At 45.7% G+C, this 26116-nt stretch overlaps 1 protein-coding gene across 6 annotated transcripts in view; it reads left to right on the top strand.

Moving 5' to 3' along the window:
* The first annotated feature begins 2412 nt into the window (after positions 1-2412).
* Positions 2413-26116, top strand: part of LOC121585965 (neurocalcin-delta A) — a 71058-nt gene continuing 47354 nt past the window's right edge. The window contains exons 1-4 of one of the 6 annotated variants that reach the window (XM_041902335.2): positions 2413-2514; positions 4099-4200; positions 9279-9364; positions 9522-9883. The gene's annotated coding sequence lies outside the window, so the exon portion shown is untranslated. The other 5 variants (XM_041902331.2, XM_041902334.2, XM_041902333.2 and 2 more) reach the window with 5 other exon arrangements.

Genomic DNA, 26116 nt, shown 5'->3' with positions numbered 1-26116 from the left:
CTGTAGAGAACAGATGGCATGCCTCTGATAGACAGTGTTCCTGCTGTAGTGAACAGATGGCATGCCACTGATAGACAGTGTTCCTGCTGTAGAGAACAGATGGCATGCCGCTGATAGACAGTGTTCCTGCTGTAGAGAACTGATGGCATGCCGCTGATAGACAGTGTTCCTGCTGTAGAGAACAGATGGCATGCCGCTGATAGACAGTGTTCCTGCTATAGAGAACAGATGGCATGCCGCTGATAGACAGTGTTCCTGCTGTAGAGAACAGATGGCATGCCGCTGATAGACAGTGTTCCTGCTGTAGAGAACAGATGGCATGCCGCTGATAGACAGTGTTCCTGCTGTAGAGAACAGATGGCATGCCGCTGATAGACAGTGTTCCTGCTGTAGAGAACAGATGGCATGCCGCTGATAGACACCTTCAGGCTGTAGTTTTGCAGAGTCAAGAGCATGCTTTGAAGTTGAGGAGAGGTTTACTGAATATGGCAATGAGTGGTTTGTGGTCAGTTCCAGCGGTGACCAGCTCTCGACCATATAAGTAGCGATGAAAGCGCTGGCAGGAGAAGACGATGCTGAGGCACTCTTTCTCAATTTGTGCATCGTTTTGTTTGGAGGGGGTGAGTGCTCTCGAGGAAAACGCAACGGGCTGGCCTTCCTGCATAAGGCAGCATCCAAGTCCACTTTGGCTGGAATCGCTCTGGATTGTGACAGGCTTCGTGACGTCATAGTAGCGCAACACTGGCATGGATGAAGCCAGAGATTTCATCTCCTGCACTGCGGCCTCGTGTTTGGGTAGCCAGTGCCATGGTGTGTCTTTGTCCAGCAACCGGCGCAGAGGCTCACAGACTGCTGATAGGTGTGGCATGAACTTTGCAAGATAGTTTGCAAAACCGATGAGATGCCGTACTCCTTTTGCATCAGACGTGTTTTGGCATGTCGAGGATCGCTCTGACTTTGTCTGGGTCTGGCTTCAGGCCTTCGGCCGAGAGAATGGGGTGTTTTCAGTGTTTCAGTGCTTGGTTCAGATGCTTTGGGTCGATGCAGACCCTCAGCTTCTCTGTCGCTGATCCAGTCAGTTGGTTCAGTCACTGATGTCATGTGGCCATCGGCCTCATACCTGTCCAGCTGGGCCTTCACAGCCACTTTCATTGCAATGGGCCACATTGTGAGGAGCACACTGGACTGGAGTGATGCTCTCATCCAATTCATAGTGTACCTCCCCAGGCACTGATTCAACAGGCCTGTTGAATACATCGTCATATCTGCTGAGTAGCTGTTCTTTGGACAGGAGTCCATGCTGGACATGCTCCACGATGTGCAAGGTCATTTGGTACGGTGAACTGCGTCAGTCCCAGGCGTTCGCATGTAGAGCCTGAGAGGAGAGGATGTTGACTGGTTTTCACGATCTCAAACTCCAGTTTGTGTTTGTGTCCCCGAATAACACATTCGGTCTCAAAGATGCCCGTAGAGCTCATTAGCTCTCCTGAGTACAGCTTTAGTCTAGTATCGCTGGGCAAGAGATGTGTGTCAGGCACCAGATTGATTTTGTCTTTGTAGCTCATTACGTTGCACGTAGCACCGGAATCCAGTTGACATTGTTGCTGCTTGTTGTGTAATCGTAGTGTCACAAACCATTTCTTCCCTCTACAGCCGCAATGGATTTAGTTTTGAAAGCGGCATAAGTACACCCCCGATGTGATCAGTGTTGCCAACTTAGCGACTTTGTCGCTATATTTAGTGAGTTTTCAGACCCCTCTAGCGACACATTTTCAAAAAAGCAACTAGCGACAAATCTAGCGACTTTTTCTGGTGTTATTGGAGACTTTTGGAGACTCTGACGTGAAAGCACGTATCGTTCTTACTCTTCTCAACGAGCAGCGGGTGCTGCCGTGGGCCCCGTCCCAAAGCACTCACAGGCGGCCCAGTACTCGCGCAGCAGTCGCTCCCAGCTGCAGTCAGAGCAGGAGATGTTCAACCCTACGCGTCCAGACTGCAAATGAATCGCGCATGCGGGAAGCCGCCGCTGGCTGATCCCGCCCTGGCTTACATTCAGGGCGGGATGTAAATGTAGGGTGTTTTTGACTCACTTTTTGTCTCTCCCACGACATTATGCCTCTCTCCTACAGCGTCCATCACAATTACATGCACATGGCCAATTATGCAAATTAGGCGATGACGAGGACTAAATAGATTTAAATAGTGGAGTAGGGTGGTGTTATTTTATTATTATTGTAATTCTTTTTTTGTTTTGTTTTGTTTTTTTGTTAGATGGTAGGGTATATATATTTATTTATTTTTTAAGCAAAGTATAAGGGAGTTGTGCTCCAGTCCAGTAGTTGGCGGTAATGCAACATTTATTAGATGCCAACCGCCGTTAAACCTCATCAAAGAAGAAGCAACAGTCGACTGTGTAACTTTTGTAAAGCCACATGCTTTGTAGTCTGTTGAAGTGTTTTCTAGGCAGTTGGCTCTTTGACGAAGACGTGTCGCGGTCAATCTACAGGGACTTTCGTAAGTTTTCAGAATTTCAACTGGTTAGTCTGATCAGTTTTCTCCGAGCTAGCTAACATTAGCACGCAGTTCATTTTAACTTTGTCAACAAGCTAGAAAATAGCGTTGTCAACAGTATTTTATTTGGCAACAGTCAAACACAGGTAACTATGTTTCTCTTCCATGATAACTCACAGGTTTGAGGATTGATTTAAAAAAAACTAGCTGGCTGTTAGATAACGTTACTAGCTAGCTGGCTGGCTAACTAAAGAACGTTAACGTTAGCTAGTTATGCTTGTTATATCCATTTAATGAACACATTGTTCTAAGCCTCTCTCTTTATTTATTATGTAATATGAATTGGATAAGTTACACCAGAAATGGTTAACTAACAGGTTGTATGACTGGCTGTTTAGTGTGAGCACTGTAGCTAGCTAGCCACATTAAAGTATGTAAATAACGCTTAGGCCATTGACTGAGTGTATTCAGGCCATCCGACCTCATCCATTCACTAACAGGTGACTGGAAAGTTATTGACATATTTCTTACAAAGTTGGCAGTGCTGTAAAGTACTTACTTCAAAATACGTTGAAGTACTACTTGGCTAAGTCGTTTATGGGTGTATCTGTACTTTAATTCAACTTTTACTCCACTACATTCCTAAAGAAAACAATGTACTTTTGACTCCATACGTTTTCCCTGACACACAAAACTACTCCTTACATTTTGAATGCTTAGCAGGACAAGAAAATGGTCCAACTCCTGCAATTATCACGAAAACGTCCCTGGTCAGCCCTAATGCCTCTGATCTGGCGGATTCACTAAACACAAATGTTTCATTTGTGAACAATGGAGTGTGCTCCTGGCTATCATTAAATAAAAAGAAAATCGTGAATGTGAAATTATTTATACTTTTACTTTTGATACTTAAGTATATTTAAAACCAAATACTTTAAGACTTTTACTCAAGTAGTATTTTACTGGGTGACTTTCACTTTTAATTGAGTAATTTTCTATTAAGGTGTCTTTTACTTTTACTCAAGTATGACAATTAGGGACTTTTTCCACCACTGCAGGTTGTTGATTGCTGTTAGAGCGTTGATGCACATGATTTGATGATAACCTGTTCAAGTAAAACTGGGGTTGTCTGCAAAGATGACAACCACTGGGCCTTTAATTTGGGCTAATCTCTTTCCCAGACACTTCCGCCCATGCGCAATTAGCCTGGGGACAAGGTTAAAGTCAATATAATAGATACTCTTTGGTTCTAGCTAGCTTCATGCATAATATGCCATGCTGTTCCATAGTATTGTCCCACCTGGTTGTCTGTCTAATTCCAAGCAGATGGAGACAGTAGGGACTGGGATGGTTCATGTTGATTATTTAACAGGAGCGTTTAAAGGGCTGCATCCCAAATAGCACGCTATTCCCTATTTAGTGCACTACTTTTGACCAGGCTCTGGTCAAGAGTAGTGAACTATATATATATAATAGGGTGCCACCTGGGACGCAGCCAAGGTCTCACCTCGGTGTGTTGTGGTACTGCTGAATGCTGCCAGATCTTTCCCCCCCTCATCTCTGTTTCTCCGTTTCATTTCATTACAGACACACAGATGACCAGCCATCTGCTCCACAACACCAGTCAGCTACAGTGATACCCCTCCTGTCACCTCTAAGCAGTGTCACCACGCGGCTAAACTAGTAGAGGTGTGTTATGTTGGGCTTGTAATGGCATCAAGACACGATAGGCTCACCTGTCTTTTCTTGACGTTCCTGGGGTTGGTTGGTGCTCTCTGCTCTGTCCTCTGTCCTCCTGTCGTAGCCTGACCCTGCCTGACGGGGGTTATTGGTAACAGACTTATCAGTCTGCCTGACGTAACACACTAGTCATGTAATAGGGCAGGGATCCAGGTCAATAGGTCACAGTCAGACCTACAGGCCCAGCTGACCTGGACCTCGCTGTATCACTCACTGGCCAAGTCCCATATGGCACCCTATTCACTATATATAGTGCACTACTTTAGACCAGGACCAAATGGCACCCTGTTCACTATATATAGTGCACTACTTTAGACCAGGACCAAATGGCACCCTGTTCACTATATATAGTGCACTACTTTAGACCAGGACCCAATGGCACCCTATCCCCTAAATCAGTGGTATTCAAAGTCGGTGTTGCGGGGGAACTGCAAAAAAATATAGTGCAGATTATTGTATGGGACAATATACAAACGTTTTTGAGAAATTGAGTAAATGTATTTATTGGTTTCTTTTCATTCTGATGTAATGAAAATGTAATAGATTGAAGGTTATTGGTGGATGGAAAAAAAATTGGGTCCCCGCTGAAAAAGTTTGAATACCACTGCCCTATATAGTGCACTATTTTAAACCAGGGTCCTATGGGCCCTAGTGCACTAAATAGAGACTAGGGTGCCATTTCAGACGCAGTCACTCACTCAGTCGCTCTCACAAAACCAGACAATAATGTAATTATTGATGTTTCAAAGAACAGCTAGAACTCACCTCCACCAAACTTTACAGTTCACGCTATGCATTGGGGCAGGTAGCGTTGTCCTGGCATCCGCCAAACCCAGATTAGTCCGTCGGACTGCCAGATGGTAAAGCGTGATTCATCACTCCAGAGAACGCGTTTCCACTGCTCCAGAGTCCAATGGCAGCGGGCTTTACACCACTCCAGCCGACGCTCGGCTTTGCGCATGTTGATCTTAGGCATGTGTGCGGCAGCTCTGCCATGGAAACCCATTTCATGAAGCTCCCAACGAACAGTTCTTGTGCTGACGTTGCTTCCAGAGGCAGTTTGGAACTCGGTAGTGAGTGTTGCAACCGAGGACAGATTATTTTTACGCGCTTCAGCACTCGCCGATCCCATTCTGTTAAGTTGTGTGGCCTACCACTTCGCGGCTAAGCCGTTGTTGCTCGTAGACGTTTCCACTTCACAATAACAGCACTTACAGTTGACCGGGGCATCTCTAGCAGGGCATAATTTTGACAAACTGACTTGTTGGAAAGGTGGCATCCTATGACAGTGCCACATTGAGTAACTGAGCTCTTCAGTACGGGCCATTCTACTCCCAATGTTTGTGTATAGAGATTGCATGGCTGTTTGCTCGATTTTATACACCTGTCAGCAACGGGTGTGGCTGAAATAGCTGAATCCACTAATTTGAAGGGGTGTCCACATACGTTTGTGTATATATATAGTGTAGAACTCACATCATACTGTATCAGAGAACACAGCTAGAACCCACATCATACTGTTTAGAGAACACAGCTAGAACTCACATACTGTTTCAGAGAACACAGCTATAACTCCCATCATACTGTTTCAGAGAACACAGCTAGAACCCACATCATACTGTTTCAGAGAACACAGCTAGAACTCCCATCATACTGTTTCAGAGAACACAGCTAGAACTCCCATCATACTGTTTCAGAGAACACAGCTAGAACTCCCATCATACTGTTTCAGAGAACACAGCTAGAACTCCCATCATACTGTTTCAGAGAACACAGCTAGAACTCCCATCATACTGTTTCAGAGAACACAGCTAGAACCCACATCATACTGTTTCAGAGAACACAGCTATAACTCCCATCATACTGTTTCAGAGAACACAGCTAGAACTCCCATCATACTGTTTCAGAGAACACAGCTAGAACTCCCATCATACTGTTTCAGAGAACACAGCTAGAACTCCCATCATACTGTTTCAGAGAACACAGCTAGAACTCCCATCATACTGTTTCAGAGAACACAGCTAGAACCCACATCATACTGTTTCAGAGAACACAGCTAGAACTCACATCATACTGTTTCAGAGAACACAGCTAGAACTCCCATCATACTGTTTCAGAGAACACAGCTAGAACTCCCATCATACTGTTTCAGAGAACACAGCTAGAACCCACATCATACTGTTTCAGAGAACACAGCTAGAACTCCCATCATACTGTTTCAGAGAACACAGCTAGAACTCCCACATACTGTTTCAGAGAACACAGCTAGAACTCACATCATACTGTTTCAGAGAACACAGCTAGAACTCCCATCATACTGTTTCAGAGAACACAGCTAGAACTCCCATCATACTGTTTCAGAGAACACAGCTAGAACTCACATCATACTGTTTCAGAGAACACAGCTAGAACTCACATCATACTGTTTCAGAGAACACAGCTAGAACTCACATACTGTTTCAGAGAACACAGCTATAACTCCCATCATACTGTTTCAGAGAACACAGCTAGAACTCACATCATACTGTTTAGAGAACACAGCTAGAACTCCCATCATACTGTTTCAGAGAACACAGCTAGAACTCCCATCATACTGTTTCAGAGAACACAGCTAGAACCCACATCATACTGTTTCAGAGAACACAGCTAGAACTCACATACTGTTTCAGAGAACACAGCTAGAACTCCCATCATACTGTTTCAGAGAACACAGCTAGAACTCCCATCATACTGTTTCAGAGAACACAGCTAGAACCCACATCATACTGTTTCAGAGAACACAGCTAGAACTCACATACTGTTTCAGAGAACACAGCTATAACTCCCATCAAACTGTTTCAGAGAACACAGCTATAACTCCCATCATACTGTTTCAGAGAACACAGCTAGAACTCCCATCATACTGTTTCAAAGAACACAGCTAGAACTCCCATCATACTGTTTCAGAGAACACAGCTAGAACTCCCATCATACTGTTTCAGAGAACACAGCTAGAACTCACATACTGTTTCAGAGAACACAGCTAGAACTCACATCATACTGTTTCAGAGAACACAGCTAGAACTCCCATCATACTGTTTCAGAGAACACAGCTAGAACTCCCATCATACTGTTTCAGAGAACACAGCTAGAACCCACATCATACTGTTTCAGAGAACACAGCTAGAACCCACATCATACTGTTTCAGAGAACACAGCTAGAACTCCCATCATACTGTTTCAGAGAACACAGCTAGAACTCCCATCATACTGTTTCAGAGAACACAGCTAGAACTCACATCATACTGTTTCAGAGAACACAGCTAGAACTCACATCATACTGTTTCAGAGAACACAGCTAGAACTCCCATCATACTGTTTCAGAGAACACAGCTAGAACTCACATACTGTTTCAGAGAACACAGCTAGAACTCACATCATACTGTTTCAGAGAACACAGCTAGAACCCACATCATACTGTTTCAGAGAACACAGCTAGAACTCGCATCATACTGTTTCAGAGAACACAGCTAGAACTCCCATCATACTGTTTCAGAGAACACAGCTAGAACTCCCATCATACTGTTTCAGAGAACACAGCTAGAACTCCCATCATACTGTTTCAGAGAACACAGCTAGAACTCCACATCATACTGTTTCAGAGAACACAGCTAGAACTCACATCATACTGTTTCAGAGAACACAGCTAGAACTCCCATCATACTGTTTCAGAGAACACAGCTAGAACTCCCATCATACTGTTTCAGAGAACACAGCTAGAACTCCCATCATACTGTTTCAGAGAACACAGCTAGAACTCACATCATACTGTTTCAGAGAACACAGCTAGAACTCCCATCATACTGTTTCAGAGAACACAGCTAGAACTCCCACATACTGTTTCAGAGAACACAGCTAGAACTCCCATCATACTGTTTCAGAGAACACAGCTAGAACTCACATCATACTGTTTCAGAGAACACAGCTAGAACTCCCATCATACTGTTTCAGAGAACACAGCTAGAACTCACATCATACTGTTTCAGAGAACACAGCTAGAACTCACATCATACTGTTTCAGAGAACACAGCTAGAACTCCCATCATACTGTTTCAGAGAACACAGCTAGAACCCACATCATACTGTTTCAGAGAACACAGCTAGAACTCACATCATACTGTTTCAGAGAACACAGCTAGAACTCCCATCATACTGTTTCAGAGAACACAGCTATAACTCACATCATACTGTTTCAGAGAACACAGCTATAACTCACATCATACTGTTTCAGAGAACACAGCTAGAACTCCCATCATACTGTTTCAGAGAACACAGCTAGAACTCCCATCATACTGTTTCAGAGAACACAGCTAGAACTCCCATCATACTGTTTCAGAGAACACAGCTAGAACTCCCATCATACTGTTTCAGAGAACACAGCTAGAACTCACATACTGTTTCAGAGAACACAGCTATAACTCCCATCATACTGTTTCAGAGAACACAGCTAGAACTCACATCATACTGTTTCAGAGAACACAGCTAGAACTCACATCATACTGTTTCAGAGAACACAGCTAGAACTCACATCATACTGTTTCAGAGAACACAGCTAGAACTCACATCATACTGTTTCAGAGAACACAGCTAGAACTCCCATCATACTGTTTCAGAGAACACAGCTAGAACTCACATACTGTTTCAGAGAACACAGCTATAACTCACATCATACTGTTTCAGAGAACACAGCTAGAACTCACATCATACTGTTTCAGAGAACACAGCTAGAACCCACATCATACTGTTTCAGAGAACACAGCTAGAACTCACATCATACTGTTTCAGAGAACACAGCTAGAACCCACATCATACTGTTTCAGAGAACACAGCTAGAACTCACATCATACTGTTTCACCAAGAGATGAGATACCTCATCAAACATCAGAACATCGCCTGACACACTGAGGCAGATAGATGTCAATCGAAGTCTAGCCTATATGTATTGTATTCAGTATTGTATTACCAATATGGATTGTATTCATTTTCAGCCAACCATGGTCATTTATGAACCAGGACAGCTGAGGAATAAGGTGTGACTCTTCCTCCACCAGGTGCTGTTGTCAGTAACATCCAGGTGAGCTAACTTGTGGATGAGGGAGGATACATTTTACATTTACATTTTAGTCATTTAGCAGACTCTCTTATCCAGAGCGACTTACAGTTAGTGAGTGCATACATTTTACATACTGGGATACCACTTACCTGACCCACCAGACTCACCCGCAGGACAGACAGAGCCCCGCCCCAGAGCAGACACAACTCACCTGGACAGAAGACCCAGAGCAGACACAACTCACCTGGACACAAGACCCAGAGCAGACACAACTCACCTGGACAGAAGACCCAGAGCAGAGAAGACACAGCTCACCTGCAGTCCCAGAGAAGTCACAGCTCACCTGCAGTCCCAGAGAAGTCACAGCTCACCTGCAGTCCCAGAGAAGTCACAGCTCACCTGCAGTCCCAGAGAAGTCACAGCTCACCTGCAGTCCCAGAGAAGTCACAGCTCACCTGCAGTCCCAGAGAAGTCACAGCTCACCTGCAGTCCCAGAGCAGCAGATCCTCCTGTCCTGAAGGTATCCCAGGGTTCCACCAGGTAAGGAACAGACACACAGATCTGTTAACCACCAACCTGTGGGTTTGGCTATCTCTCCTCTGAGCCTCTAGTACTTTGCTTTTAGAAATATATTCTGATACTGTTTGTTATTATTGTGCATATGCTGGACATTGTATTCCACTGTGCTCTTCAAACCCATCAGCCTGTTGTCCTGAGCTATAACCAGCTCTAGACTGGACCTCTTAGTAGAACAGTGTGAGAGACCGGGACACTGGCTGACATCAAAGCACCGGATAGTGTATCAAGGAGCTGGGGCAGATCATTTTGTAGCATTTATGTTTTGTTTTTATTTTATATTTTACTGGGCTGATGGTGCCTGCATCTGATGGTCAGTCTCAGCAGAGGGAGAGAGCAGCAGACTGAGGGTCCGCCTCTCAACAGCCCTCCGCTCTCCCTTTCCTCCAGTGACACTGACCAAATAGGGACACCATCTTCCAGCTGATGGTGAAACTCGAGTCACACTGCATTATTTCTGCCTCATGCACAAATTCAGAGAAAGTGAAATTCCTTGATATTAAAAAAGACCCAGGCTGCTAATAACAATGCAAGCCTATCGATACACTTTCCTACTCATTACTGCTGCAGTGCTGGTTGTAGCGCTGAGTGGAAGAAGGAAGAAAGCACATTTTATGGCTTATAAAAGTGTTGAAGACAGTGTTGACAGTGCTGAGTAAGAACTTAAACATGAACTCACTCATAAAAACAGAAGCTCGGTGCTGTAATCGTTGACAGTCTCTCTCTAGTCATGGTTTTAAACGTTTTGAAATCTCACGGTATCAACTTTGCTGTAGCAATTTTTTTTTTACGCCTGCTACGTTACTGCAGACACGGTAATCTGAGCCATCCGATTGGCCAGTGGTAGGCCTATAGAGCACTTGATTTGCTCCCCCCGGGGCCGCCAGGAAGGCGTAGTTTGTACCTTCAGACACATAAAATGGTTCAAAATGGGAACAGTTGGCCTACCCGGCGCGCAGGGCAGCTGAATCAGGTGCACCTACCGCCGACAGCCCCAGAGGAATAAAATAAAAATAGGATCGCAAGGCTTTACCAGTCGATGGCGATGGACCAGTTGGTGACCACTGCTCTATAGGATCTAGCGGTAGCAGCACATACATCCAGAACTTTCTGAAGCTTTCACTTCTCTCTGACATTCTCTATTAGCCACAGAGCTCTCGCTGCTTAGCAACAGCCACCAGACAGAGTTCCATCCACCGGAGTTCCATCCAGGCATGCGGTTATGAACTTCTCCTTGTGTTATTGTTTGTATAATAAGCATATAGGCTAGTCCTGATGTGGCAATAATCACACTGGGCTTTCAGAGGTTCCTTCTCAGACTCTGTAGACTAGTCTTTAGTTAAAGGGCTGAGTTATGACATAGAGTACCGGTGAGAAGAAGAGTTGATAGGTCAGAAGGACAAGCAGAATAGAAATGGTACTTATGTATGATGTATCAGGAAAAGTATGCCACAAATATTACTGCGTAATCATCCAGTAGTTCAACTATTCATGGGATGCATGTTTCGTCACAAATTGTTTTGGACTGATGCCCGACTGAGCATTCTACTCAATGCATCGTCAATGAGTGCTGATGAAGATTTCATCAAAAGTGTATTACAGTGGCTTGGAAATACAATGACATTCAAAAGGAGGCAAATGATGAATAGGAAAACCTTTTGTCGTCATTTTGATTTCACCAATCAGGCCTTTTATTGGAGAGTGGCCAGACGGTAAAAGACACATGACAGCCCGCCTGGAGTTAGCCAAAAAAGGCACCTGAAGACTCTCAGACCATGAGAAACAAGATTCTCTGGTCTGAGGAAACCAAGATTAAACTCTTTGGCCTGAATGCCAAGTGTCACGTCTGGAGGAAACCTGGCGCCATCCCTACGGTGAAGCATGGTGGTGGCAGCATCATGCTGTGGGGATTTTTTTCAGTGGCAAGGACTGGGAGACTAGTCAGGATCGGGGGAAAGATGAACAGAGCAAAGTACAGAGAGATCCTTGATGAAAACCTGTTCCAGAGCGCTCAGGACCTCCGACGGGGGGCGAAGGTTCACCGTCCAACAGGACAACGACCCTAAGCACACAGCCAAGACAACACTGGAGTGGCTTCGGGACAAGTCTCTGAATGTCCCTGAGTGGCCCAGCCAGAGCCTGGACTTGAACCCGATCTATGATCTCTGGAGAGACCTGAAAATTGCTGTGCAGCAACACTCCCCATCCAACCTGACAGAGCTTGAGAGGATCTGCAGAGAGGAATGGGAGAAACTCCCCAAATGCAGGTGTGCCAAGCTTGTAACGTCATACCCAAGAAGACTCGATGCAGTAATCGCTGCCAAAGGCACTTCAACAAAGTACTGAGTAATGGGTCTGAATACTTATGTAAATGTGATATTTCCGTTTTTTAATTGTAATACATTTGAAAAAAAATCTAAAAAACCTGTTTTTGCTTTGTCATTATGGGGTATTGTGTGTAGATTGATGGGGAAAAAAACTATTTAATCAATTTTAGAATACGGCTGTAATGTAACAAAGTGGAAAAAGTAAAGGTGTCTGAATACTTTCCGAATGCACTGTAACGTTAGCTAGCTAGGTAAGATTGAGGGGAGGCCACCAGATTGACTTTAGATGCAGTATAACGTTAGCTAGCTAGCTAAGATTGAAGGGAGACCACCCGATTTTTAGCTAGCTAACGTTAGTATTTCTAGCTATTTTTGACTAACTTTGCTAGCTAATTACATTGCCATCTGTCTAAAGTGAATTTGACGACATGATAATGCTGGGAAAGTTGTTTCCTATTACAGCAAATATTTGACTACTTTAGCAATGTCATGGTATTTCCAGGCACTATAGTGTAATTTAGACTAAACAGTAGTTACCTCCGTCCAGAATGACTGGTCTTATCGCCACGTTAGGGCACCACTATGGCGCCGCCGGCAGAGGGCAGCTTGAGAACGTTCATAACAATGGCAAGACGCGACTGAGTGACGGAGGTACAAGGATAATGAAAACGTCCATGCCTGTCATGATGTGTGCAGTGTGTACAGTAATGATCAGTAACACGTTGGGAGAGCAGACAGATGGCAGGTTGTGTAGAACAGACTGTTACTGGTGGTTACACACTGAAACCCTGATGTGATGCTACCGGACGGACGGAACACAACCCTAATGTTCCACTAGTAAAGACACAGTGACCACAACCCTAATGTTCCACCAGTAAAGCCACAGTGACCACAACCCTAATGTTCCACCAGTAAAGCCACAGTGACCACAACCCTAATGTTCCACCAGTAAAGCCACAGTGACCACAACCCTAATGTTCCACCAGTAAAGCCACAGTGACCACAACCCTAATGTTCCACCAGTAAAGCCACAGTGAACACAACCCTAATGTTCCACTAGTAAAGCCACAGTGACCACAACCCTAATGTTCCACCAGTAAAGCCACAGTGACCACAACCCTAATGTTCCACCAGTAAAGCCACAGTGACCACAACCCTAATGTTCCACCAGTAAAGCCACAGTGACCACAACCCTAATGTTCCACCAGTAAAGCCACAGTGACCACAACCCTAATGTTCCACCAGTAAAGCCACAGTGAACACAACCCTAATGTTCCACCAGTAAAGCCACAGTGACCACAACCCTAATGTTCCACCAGTAAAGCCACAGTGACCACAACCCTAATGTTCCACCAGTAAAGCCACAGTGACCACAACCCTAATGTTCCACCAGTAAAGCCACAGTGAACACAACCCTAATGTTCCACTAGTAAAGCCACAGTGAACACAACCCTAATGTTCCACCAGTAAAGCCACAGTGAACACAACCCTAATGTTCCACTAGTAAAGCCACAGTGAACACAACCCTAATGTTCCACCAGTAAAGCCACAGTGAACACAACCCTAATGTTCCACCAGGAAAGCCACAGTGAACACAACCCTAATGTTCCACCAGTAAAGCCACAGTGAACACAACCCTAATGTTCCACCAGTAAAGCCACAGTGAACACAACCCTAATGTTCCACCAGTAAAGCCACAGTGAACACAACCCTAATGTTCCACCAGTAAAGCCACAGTGGGAAGGAGTAAATAGATTAAACGATAGTGGCTGGGAGGGTGTTGTTCCTGGCAGGGCTAGACTGTAGCTGTATCCCAACTGCCACCCTATTCCCTACACAGTGCACTACTGGCTCCAGTCCAATCTAGTGCACTGTATAGGGAATAGGGTGCTATTTGGGACGCAGGCTGTGTTTCTGCCGGCCTCTTGGTGACATCCCATACAACAGCTGCTTAGCATCACTAGGAGGCCTGTGAAGCCTGGTCAGTCCTCCCACGCGCGCACACACCGCAGAGAGCTGCAGAGAAATGCTGCAGAGAGCCGAGGTCGAAGGCTTAAAGCCATCAGATTCTATCTCCCCATCTCTCCATATACAGTATGATAGCTGCTGTCTGGTGGTGAGTGCTTTGAGTTGACTGTTCTGGAACAGACCAGGGGTGGGCAAACTACGCCTGCAGGCCGCATTTCAATCGGCTGGCAGGCTGGATGCCAGGGATGTTGTCAAAATAAAGTTTTTAATTCGAAATCCAAATGGGGCCCTCGAGCCCAGAAGTTGTCCCATCCCTTAGACTAGACCATAATACCAAAAAGACAGGACTTTGATTGATGTATAGACAGAAGATGTAGTGGCTGCACAACAGGCTGTGGCTTCACATGTGCTTGGCTAGGACCATAAGGGTCTAGGCCTGAAGCTTGGCTACGACCATAAGGGTCCAGGCCTGAAGCTTGGCTAGGACCATAAGGGTCCAGGCCTGAAGCTTGGCTAGGACCATAAGGGTCCAGGCCTGAAGCTTGGCTACGACCATAAGGGTCCAGGCCTGAAGCTTGGCTAGGACCATAAGGGTCCAGGCCTGAAGCTTGGCTAGGACCATATGGGTCCAGGCCTGAAGCTTGGCTAGGACCATAAGGGTCCAGGCCTGAAGCTTGGCTAGGACCATGAGGGTCCGTGGCCTGAAGCTTGGCTAGGACCATGAGGGTCCGTGGCCTGAAGCTTGGCTAGGACCATGAGGGTCCGTGGCCTGAAGCTTGGCTAGGACCATGAGGGTCCGTGGCCTGGAATGAACACAAGGATCTTCACAGTATGCTGTTTGGAGTGCAGCCTGTGACTCTGAGCCAAGTGAGTTTCCAGAAGTGTTCTCTTACTGTATCTGATGAGCTGAGGAACACGTATCAGTGTCTCCTTTCCTCTACTGGAGATGGATGTTCTGTTCTCAGAACATGAGCCGTTGGTTTAGAAATGTTCTTGTAATTGTGCCATTTTTTTGTTAGAATGTTTTCTCCGCTGACTGGAGAACTGAAGGTAATAACTGAAGAAAAGAGAACGTCTTTCTCTGTCATGAATCATGCAGGCACTCGCATTTAGATGCTTTCGTTGCCAATTTCAATCATGGCTGGAGTGGTTCTTAACTCACACAGCTCCGTACTGTACATTATATCCAGTGTACCACATGGAGAGTAGGAGAGCTGACAGCAGCCTGGAGCGCGGGATCCAGGAGGGGGTGCTGGTGAGTGGGAGGAGAATCGTGACAGCCGGTCTGCCGCAAGTAATATGGAGAGCACGAGAGAAAGGAGATGGAGGGCGAGCTAAAGATGGATAGAGACTGGATGGGAGAGAGATGGAGGAAGAGCGAGGGGAAGACAGAAGGAGAGCGAAGGAATGAGATTGAAAGAGGGCAGACGTAGGAGTGCATGCAGAATCCGGCACACATTGCCAAGCTGAGGCCCATCCAGTCTGTTTCTGTGTCTACACGACGCCCACACTGCACGACTGGTGTCTCCTATCCTCTTCAATAGAAACCTTCCTGACAGAGTGGTGATCTAGTAATATGTGATAGGTGGGACCCTGAGTAGCCAAACAAGCTACAGTAAGGAGCCATACAGTAGATAGTCAGCTGAAGACGTCACACAGTGAGACACCAAATATCTACCCCAGGGAGGGACTGGAGGTGTCCTGATACAGTTGAAGTTCAGAAGTTTACATACACTTAGGTTGGAGTCAATAAAACTCTTTTTTTTTAACCACTCCACTAATTTCTTGTTAACAAACTATAGTTTTGGAAAGTCGGTTAGGACATCTTCTTTGTGCATGACACAAGTAATTTTTCCAACAGACCAGCTCTGTCAGGAGGAATGGGCCAAAATTCACCCAACTTATTGTGGGAAGCTTGTGGAAGGCTACCTGAAACGTTTGACCCAAGTTAAACAATTTAAAGGCAATGCTACCAAAATACTAATTGAGTGTATGTAAACTTCTGACCCACTGGGAATGTGATGAAAGAAATAAAAGCTGAAATAAATCATTCTCTCTACTATTATTCTGACATTTCACATTCTTAAAATAAAGTGCTGATCCTAACTGACCTAAAACAGGGACTTTTTACTAAGATTATATGTCTGGAATTGTGAAAAACTGAGTTTAAATGTATTTGGCTAAGGTGTATGTAAACTTCTGACTTCAACTGTATCGTCTCATACTGACACATTAAACATCTACCCCAGGGAAGGACTGGAGGAGTCCTGATATCCAATTCTGCAATCTCTAGTCATGATGACTTTTAGAAGTGATCAATGGTTTGGTGCTGTGTTGTAAAGGGCTGGAACCCTTCTGATTCTTGTTATTGCAGCGATAATGTTGTCAGTTCATCTCTCTCTATCTCCGGGTCATTTGAAGCTCTGATTGGCTGTCTTCTCCTGCTCCTACCTGTCACATGCACACCGTGCGTTACCATGGTATCTGTTGGTTCAGAGGTAGTCTGGTCTGTCTTCTGTTAGACTACAGACCGCCAGGAAGAACATTTAATGAATTGTTTTCCGTAGGCATAACATTATTTTACGATGGAACTTTCTATCACTGGCCACAACATGATTGTCTTAATCAAGGAGTACATTTGAAGTGAAATGATTTAGTTTTTTAGCAGTTAGTTATTACCAGGAGAGATCACGCTGCAGACCAGCCCCCACAGCTACATACCAGGAGATATCACGCTGCAGACCAGCCCCCACAGCTAACGGGGTAGAAAACAGCATCTGAAATGGCACCCTATTCCCTATATAATGCACTAGTTTTGTCCAGAGCCCATGAGGCCATGTCTATTTCTATGGTAGAATCAGCCTCTCCCAGGCTCCTCCCCCAGGCTCCTCAGTCGTCACACCTCAGGGAGCAGGGAGATATGCTATGGATCACCTCAGGGAGCAGGGATCAGATGTAATCTCTACAGTAACCTTTATTCTGAATCAGATGTAATCTCTACAGTAACCTTTATTCTGAATCAACTGTAATCTCTACAGTAACCTTTATTCTGAATCAGCTGTAATCTCGGCAGTAACCTTTATTCTGAATCAGCTGTAATCTCTACAGTAACCTTAATTCTGAATCAGCTGTAATCTCTACAGTAACATGTCTTCCCTGAAGAGGACAATGGCAGATTATTGGTGATGTTCTATTCTATTGTTCAGTGTCTTGCTGCGACTTGGACAGAGACACGGCTTCCTGCTAGGACTGACTGAGACAGAACTACCTGCCAGCTGAAGCAGGCAGGCAGACAGACGTGTCTTGGCAGCAGGGTGGGGGAGACGGGCATTAGAGGGCACACCTCCCTGCCAGTCCTTGCCCCCAGCAGCAGCCGGTGGCATATGAGACCATTAGCACTTCACAGGTTGTACATCCTGTTGTGTCGCTGTGCCAGACCTCTCTCTCTCGGCCCTCCCTCAGAGTATAGATTCACCACCATAGCCTTTCCCCGTCTCTCCCATTCAGACTACAGACCTATATTACATACTGCATACTGGATTATGAAGGCAAACCGTGTGGGTGACCTAGCTTGGAGAAACAGGAGATGTCTCCATCTCTCTCTAATAGCTCTACTTTATCTCTTTATCTCTGTCTCTCTGCAGTTCCCACTGACTCTATACTTTATCTCTCTGTCTCTCTGCAGTTCCCACTGACTCTATCCTTTATCTCTGTCTCTCTGCAGTTCCCACTGACTCTATCCTTTATCTCTGTCTCTCTGCAGTTCCCACTGACTCTATCCTTTATCTCTGTCTCTGCAGTTCCCACTGACTCTATACTTTATCTCTGTCTCTGCAGTTCCCACTGACTCTATACTTTATCTCTCTGTCTCTCTGCAGTTCCCACTGACTCTATCCTTTATCTCTCTGTCTCTCTGCAGTTCCCACTGACTCTATCCTTTATCTCTCTGTCTCTCTGCAGTTCCCACTGACTCTATCCTTTATTTCTCTGTCTGCAGTTCCCACTGACTCTATACTTTATCTCTGTCTCTCTGCAGTTCCCACTCTCTTTTATTTTTATGTATTTTTTATTTCACCTTTATTTAACCAGGTAAACCAGTTGAGAACAAGTTCTCATTTACAACTGCGACCTGGCCAAGATAAAGCAAAGCAGTGCGATAAAAACAACAGCACAGAGTTACATATGGGGTAAAACAAAACAAAGTCAAAAATACAACAGAAATACATATATATACAGTGTGTGCAAATGTAGCAAGTTATGGAGGTAAGGCAATAAATAGGCTATAGTGCAAAATAATTACAATTAGTATTAACACTGGAATGATAGATGTGCAAGAGATTATGTGCAAATAGAGATACTGGGGTACAAATGAGCAAAATAAATAACAATATAGGGATGAGGTAGTTGGGCGGGCTAATTTCAGATGGGCTGTGTACGAGTGCAGTGATCGGTAAGGTGCTTTGACAACTGATGCTTAAAGTTAGTGAGGGAGATAAGAGTCTCCAGCTTCAGAGATTTTTGCAATTTGTTCCAGTCATTGGCAGCAGAGAACTGGAAGGAATTGCGGCCAAAGGAGGTGTTGGCTTTGGGGATGACCAGTGAGATATACCTGCTGGAGCGCAGACTACGGGTGGGTGTTGCTATGGTGACCAATGAGCTAAGATAAGGCGGGGATTTGCCTAGCAGTGATTTATAGATGGCCTGGAGCCAGTGGGTTTGGCGACGAATATGTAGTGAGGACCAGCCAACAAGAGCGTACAGGTCACAGTGGTGGGTATTATATGGGGCTTTGGAGACAAAACGGATGGCACTGTGATAGACTACATCCAATTTGCTGAGTAGAGTGTTGGAGGCTATTTTGTAAATGACATCGCCGAAGTCAAGGATCGGTAGGATAGTCAGTTTTACGAGGGCATGTTTGGCAGCATGAGTGAAGGAGGCTTTGTTGCGAAATAGGAAACCGATCTCTCTACCTACTGTAGTATCTAATGTAGTGGTACTACCTACCTACTGTAGTATCTAATGTAGTGGTACTACCTACCTACTGTAGTATCTAATGTAGTGGTACTACCTACCTACTGTAGTACTGTAGTTTTTTCACACAACACAATGCCACAGATGTCTCAAGTTTTGAGGGAGCGAACAATTGGCATGCTGACTGCAGGAATGTCCACCAGAGCTGTTGCCAGAGAACTGAATGTTACCAGAGAACTGAATGTTAATTTCTCTACCAAAAATGAACATTCGTTTATAGAGAATTTGGCAGTACGTCCAACCGGCCTCGCAACCGCAGACCACGTGTAACCACTCCAGCCCAGGACCTCCACATCCGGCTTCTTCACCTGCGGCATCGTCTGAGACCAGCCACCCGGACAGCTGATGAAACTGAGGAGTATTTCTGTCTGTAATAAAGCCCTTTTGTGGGAAAAAAAACCCTCATTCTGATTGGCTGGGCCTGGCTCCCCAGTGGGTGGGCCAATCTCCCCAGTGGGTGGGCCAATCTCCCCAGTGGGTGGGCCAATCTCCCCAGGCCGACATGTGGCTGCACTCTGCCCAGTCATGTAAAATCCATAGATTAAGTCATAATGAATTGATTTACATTGACTGATTTCCTAAGATGAACTGTAACAGTAAAACCGTTGCATGTAGCATTTATATTTTTGTTCGGTATAAATTATTCAGTGATGTGTTGTTGTTATTATTATTATTATTTGTATATCTTTCACACGTGCAGCACATACACGTGAAACAACGTCTACGAATTCTGTGGTTTCTCTTCCTGTTTCATGGAAACCGATACTACTTGTTCTCGCGTCAGTCTCTTAGTTCTTCACCTGCTACGTGTTCCAGATGGCACCCTATTCCCTGTATAGTGCACTGCTTTAGACCAGGACCCATAGGGAATAGGGTGCCATTTGGGACTCAGCATGCTGTCCAGGACCCATAGGGAATAGGGTGCCATTTGGGACAGATCCCTGCTCTCTGTTGCATATCCACTATATCTTCCAGATCCAATTAATTCCAGCAGCAGCCCCAGTCTAAATAATTCACGCTCAGTGTCTGACAATGGGCCATATTCCTTTTATTTAGGTGACGTCCTGAGCCCTGCTCTGTCTGGTCCTGAGCCCTGCTCTGTCTGGTCCTGAGCCCTGCTCTGTCTGGTCCTAAGCCCTGCTCTGTCTGGTCCTGAACCCTGCTCTGCTCTGCCTGGTCCTGAGCCCTGCTCTGTCTGGTCCTGAGCCCTGCTCTGTCTGGTCCTGAACCCTGCTCTGTCTGGTCCTGAGCCCTGCTCTGTCTGGTCCTGAGCCCTGCTCTGTCTGGTCCTGAACCCTGCTCTGCTCTGCCTGGTCCTGAGCCCTGCTCTGTCTGGTCCTGAACCCTGCTCTGCTCTGCCTGGTCCTGAGCCCTGCTCTGTCTGGTCCTGAACCCTGCTCTGTCTGGTCCTGAGCCCTGCTCTGTCTGTTCCTGAGCCCTGCTCTGTCTGGTCCTGAGCCCTGCTCTGCCTGGTCCTGAGCCCTGCTCTGCCTGGTCCTGAGCCCTGCTCTGCCTGGTCCTGAGCCCTGCTCTGTCTGGTCCTGAACCCTGCTCTGCTCTGCCTGGTCCTGAGCCCTGCTCTGTCTGGTCCTGAACCCTGCTCTGCTCTGCCTGGTCCTGAGCCCTGCCCTGCTCTGTCTGGTCCTGAGCCCTGCCCTGCCCTGCTCTGTCTGGTCCTGAACCCTGCACTGTCTGGTCCTGAACCCTGCTCTGTCTGGTACTGAACCCTGCCCTGCTCTGTCTGGTCCTATTTCTGTCCAGCTCCTCTAGAAGAGTAGCAGGAGGCTCATCTCAGACTTTTAAGCAGGTCAACATTCACAAGGCCGCAGGGCCAGACGGATTACCAGGACGTGTACTCCGAGCATGTGCTGACCAACTGGCAAGTGTCTTCACTGACATTTTCAACATGTCCCTGACTGACTCTGTAATACCAACATGTTTCAAGTAGACAACAATAGTCCCCGTGCCCAAGGACTCTAAGACAACCTGCCTAAATGACTACCGACCCGTAGCACTGACGTCTGTAGCCATGAAGTGCTTTGAAAGGCTGGTCATGGCTCACATCAACACCATTATCCCAGAAACCCTAGACCCACTCCAATTTGCATACCGCCCCAACAGATCCACAGATGATGCAATCTCTATTGCACTCCACACTGCCCTTTCCCACTTGGACAAGAGGAACACCTACATGAGAATGCTATTCATTGACTACAGCTCAGCATTCAACACCATAGTGCCCTCAAAGCTCATCACTAAGCTAAGGATCCTGGGACTAAACACCTCCCTCTGCAACTGGATCCTGGACTTCCTGACGGGCCGCCCCCAAGTGGTAAGGGTAGGTAACAACACATCTGCCACACTGATCCTCAACACGGGGGCCCCTCAGGGGTGCGTGCTCAGTCCCCTTCTGTACTCCCTGTTCACCCATGACTGCATGGCCAGGCACGACTCCAACACCATCATTAAGTTTGCCGACGACACAACAGTGGTAGGCCTGATCACCGACAACGATGAGACAGCCTATAGGGAGGAGGTCAGAGACCTGGCCGTGTGGTGCCAGGACTACAACCTCTCCCTCAACGTGACCAAGACAAAGGAGATGATTGTGGACTACAGGGGAAAAAAAGAGGACTGAGCATGCCCCCATTCTCATCGACGGGGCTGTAGTGGAACAGGTTGAGAGCTTCAAGTTCCTTGGTGTCCACATCACCAACAAACTATCATGGTCCAAACACACCAAGACAGTCGTGAAGAGGGCACGACAAAGCCTATTCCCCCTCAGGAGACTGAAAAGATTTGGCATGGGTCCTCAGATCCTCAAAAAATTCTACAGCTGCACCATCGAGAGCATCCTGACTGGTTGCATCACCGCCTGGTATGGCAACTGCTTGGCCTCCAATCGCAAGGCACTACAGAGGGTAGTGCGTACGGCCCAGTACATAACTGGGGCCAAGCTTCCTGCCATCCAGGACCTCTATACCAGGCGGTGTCAGAGGAAGGCCCTCAAAATTGTCAAAGACTCCAGCCACCCTAGTCATAGACTGTTCTCTCTGCTACCGCACGGCAAGCGGTACCGGAGTGCCATGTCTAGGTCCAAAAGACTTCTCAACAGCTTCTACCCCCAAGCCATAAGACTCCTGAACAGCTAATCATGGCTACCCGGACTATTTGCACTGCCCCCCCACCCCATCATTTTACGCTGCTGCTACTCTGTTAATTATTTATGCATAGTCACTTTAACTCTGCCCACATGTACATATTACTTCAACTACCTCAACTAGCCGGTGCCCCCGCACATTGACTCTGCACCGGTACCCCCCTGTATATATAGCCTCCCTACTGTAATTTTATTTTTACTTCTGCTCTTTTTTTCTCAACACTTTTTTTGTTGTTTTATTTTTACTTTTTTGTTAAAAATAAATGTCTGCACCTGTTGTATTCGGCGCATGTGGCCAATAAAAATTGATTTGATTTGTCCTAGTATGGCCTTTAACAAGCATCTCCTCTCTCTCTCTCGCTCTCTCTCTCTCTCTCTCTGTGTGTGTGTCAGCGCTTTCTCTTTCTTTCCTTCTTCACCCCTATACCCTGGCCCTACTCCTTCTATTCAGCAGGCCAGTAGTAGTGGTTCCATAGTTGTCCCTATACACAGTCTCTGGGTAGGGGGATGGGGACAGAGAAGGGGGTTGACCCCAAAATATCCCCCCCTGAAGTGCCCTCACTCTTTGTTTTGTGTACTATTTGAAAGCAGTGTGCCCTAGAAAACCTTGAGCCAACAATACCAACATATAGCTGCCTGTGGTATTCAACAGGCAACATTCAACAGGCTAAACTAAAAACCACTCTACCTCAAACTCAAATGCAAAGTATTTGTTTTAGAAAGCTATGCGGAGTATGAGATCCAAAATAAAAGTGTTTTCCCTGGGAAAGTCCTACTACTTCCCCAACTGTTTGTTTCTGCCCATAGCTCTTTATTCCATGTCAAATAATGACTTAACTGTCACAACAATCACATTCAAAGCTTGGTTCTGGTGTATTTTTTAACGCTGTATATTTTACAAAACGCAGGGCTACGTTTTTTATACAGTTCCAATTGAACCAGCCAGATAACATTTAGTATGTTGAAGCCCGAGCCTGAACATCTAAGGAATCCGTTTGTACTGAATCCCCCCACAACCCAAGATCGTTTTAGTAATATAATAAGCTGAGAAGTGACAGAATATCCTCTGATTCTCCCTACAGCCTATGGGATTGGTTTAGGTAACCTAACAATAGGTAATCTAAGGCTATGGGGTCATTGAGACAAACCGGCTTTCTGAAGGTGTATAATTCTACTTGGCTTTGAAGTCCTTTAATCTCTTGGCTGAACAAGCTATTATCCAAAGTAACAGACAGACAGTGTTGGGCTATAATTATGACATGTGCCAACCCCTCACCAGGACCAGACCAGCAGCTAGCAGCAGTACCTTTTACATGAAGCTAGTCTTTAGACTACTTATACACAACGACTTGGCTATAGGAGCTGTAGTGTGATTGGCCTTCTCAGTTAAAGGGCAATAAATGTTTTCTAAATAATCCCAATGTAAAGCTGGGAACACCCTGCTCAGACGTTAGCTGAGAAGATCAGACTGCATGTAGTTCAGTAGTTAGCTAAGAAGGTCCGACTGCATATAGTTCAGTAGTTAGCTGAGAAGGTCCGACTGCATATAGTTCAGTAGTTAGCTGAGAAATCAGACTGCATATAGTTCAGTAGTTAGCTAGAAGATCCAACTGCATATACAGTACCAGTCAAAAGTTTGGACACACCTACTCATTCTAGAGTTTTTCTTTATTTTTTACTATTTTCTACATTGTAGAATAATAGTGAAGACATCCAAACTATGAAATAACACATGGAATCATGTAGTAACCAAAAAAGTTTTAAACAAATCAAAATATATTTTATATTTGAGATTCTTCAAATAGCCACCCTTTGCCTTGATGACAGCTTTGCACACTTTTGGCATTCTCTCAACCAGCTTCACCTGGAATGCTTTTCTGACAGTCTTGAAGGAGTTCCCACATATGCTGAGCACTTGTACTTTTTCTTCACTCTGCGGTCCAACTCATCCCAAACCATCTCAATTGGGTTGAGGTCGGGGGATTGTGGAGGACAGGTCATCTGATGCAGCACTCCATCACTCTCCTTCTTGGTAAAATACATTTACATTTTAGTCATTTAGCAGACGCTCTTATCCAGAGCGACTTACAGTTAGTGAATACATATTATTTATTTTTTTATACTGGCCCCCCATGGGAATCGAACCCACAACCCTGCCGTTGCAAACGCCATGCTCTATCAACTGAGCTACATCCCTGCCGGCCATTCCCTCCCCTATCCTGGACGACGCTGGGCCAATTGTGCGCCGCCCATTAGTCTCCCGGTCGCGGCCGGCTCCGACAGAGCCTGGATTCGAACCAGGATCTCTAGTGGCACAGTTAACACTGCGATGCAGTGCCTTAGACCACTGCGCCACTCAGCCCTTACACAGCCTGGTGGTGTGTTGGGTCATTGTCCTGTTGAAAAACAAATGAGAGTCCCACTAAGCCCAAACCAGATGGGATGGCATATCGCTGCAGAATGCTGTGGTAGCCATGTTGGTTAAGTGTGCCTTGAATTCGAAATAAATCACAGACAGTGTCACTAGCAAAGCACCATCACACCACCTCCTCCGTGCTTCGCAGTGGGAACCACACATGCAGAGATCATCCGTTCACCTACTCTGTGTCTCACAAAGACACAGCGGTTGGAACCAAAAACTCAAATTTTGACTCATCAGACCAAAGGACAGATTTCCACCGGTCTAATGTCCATTCCTCGTGTTTCTTGGCCCAAGCAAGTATCTTCTTCTTATTGGTGTCCTTTAGTAGTGGTTTCTTTGCAGCAATTCGACCATTAAGGCCTGATTCACGCAGTCTCCTCTGAACAGTTGATGTTGAGATGTAGGGCTGAACGATTAATTGCATTCGCGATAATATCGCGATTTGACTGAACGCGATTTTCTAATCGCAACGTGCGCGATTTGAGGTGGTCACGTGACGCGACTTTTCATGCTGTCCAGCGCGAATGGCCTCTTGCTCGACGGAACAGTCAGAAACTGACACAGCTGATACTTTAATATCGAAGAGGAACAGCACGTCGGTGGTGTGGAACTATTTTGGTTTTAAAAAAGAAGATGCTGAGCAGCGTCAGGTGTTGTGCAGAGCATGCCGTGCTCCGATTGCTACTTCACGGGGTAACACTACAAACCTGTTTCAGCACTTAAAAAAATACCACAAATCAATGCATGACAGTTGTATGACCAAAATGCCGAGCATCAGTGCGCGAGACAAGCCAAATACCTCAAGACAGGGATCACTGACAGAAATGTTCGAAAGTGTCACTCCGTATGAACGTAATTCAAAACGGCACGGAGAAATCACTCGGACAATAACCGAGTTCATAGCCAAAGATATGATGCCTCTCAGCACGGTGACCAAGCCTGGGTTCATGGCATTAATACATACGCTTGATAAACGTTACAGTATACCCTCCCGCACATACTTCAGTCAGACTGCCATACCGGAGCTGTACAAAAAGTGCAAAGAGAAAGTCGCCGCGGAACTTAAAACGGTGGAGTTTTTTGCTAGCACTACTGATATGTGGTCAAGCCGCACAGCTGAGCCGTACCAGAGTCTTACAGTCCATTTTATTGATCAGAACTGTTGGATAAGTATGGCTGGCAGTGCCATACTCGTAGTGAACTTTAGTCTGTGTGGTGTGTTATTGTTGTGTACTTGAGATAAGTGAGGCTCATCTATTTTATATTATAATATTCAAATCGTTTAT

Source organism: Coregonus clupeaformis, chromosome 17, assembly GCF_020615455.1.
Source record: "Coregonus clupeaformis isolate EN_2021a chromosome 17, ASM2061545v1, whole genome shotgun sequence".
In the NCBI taxonomy this organism is placed as follows: domain Eukaryota; kingdom Metazoa; phylum Chordata; class Actinopteri; order Salmoniformes; family Salmonidae; genus Coregonus; species Coregonus clupeaformis.
Note: the sequence above shows the minus strand (reverse complement) of the source record. Positions and strands in the feature narration are given on the sequence as shown.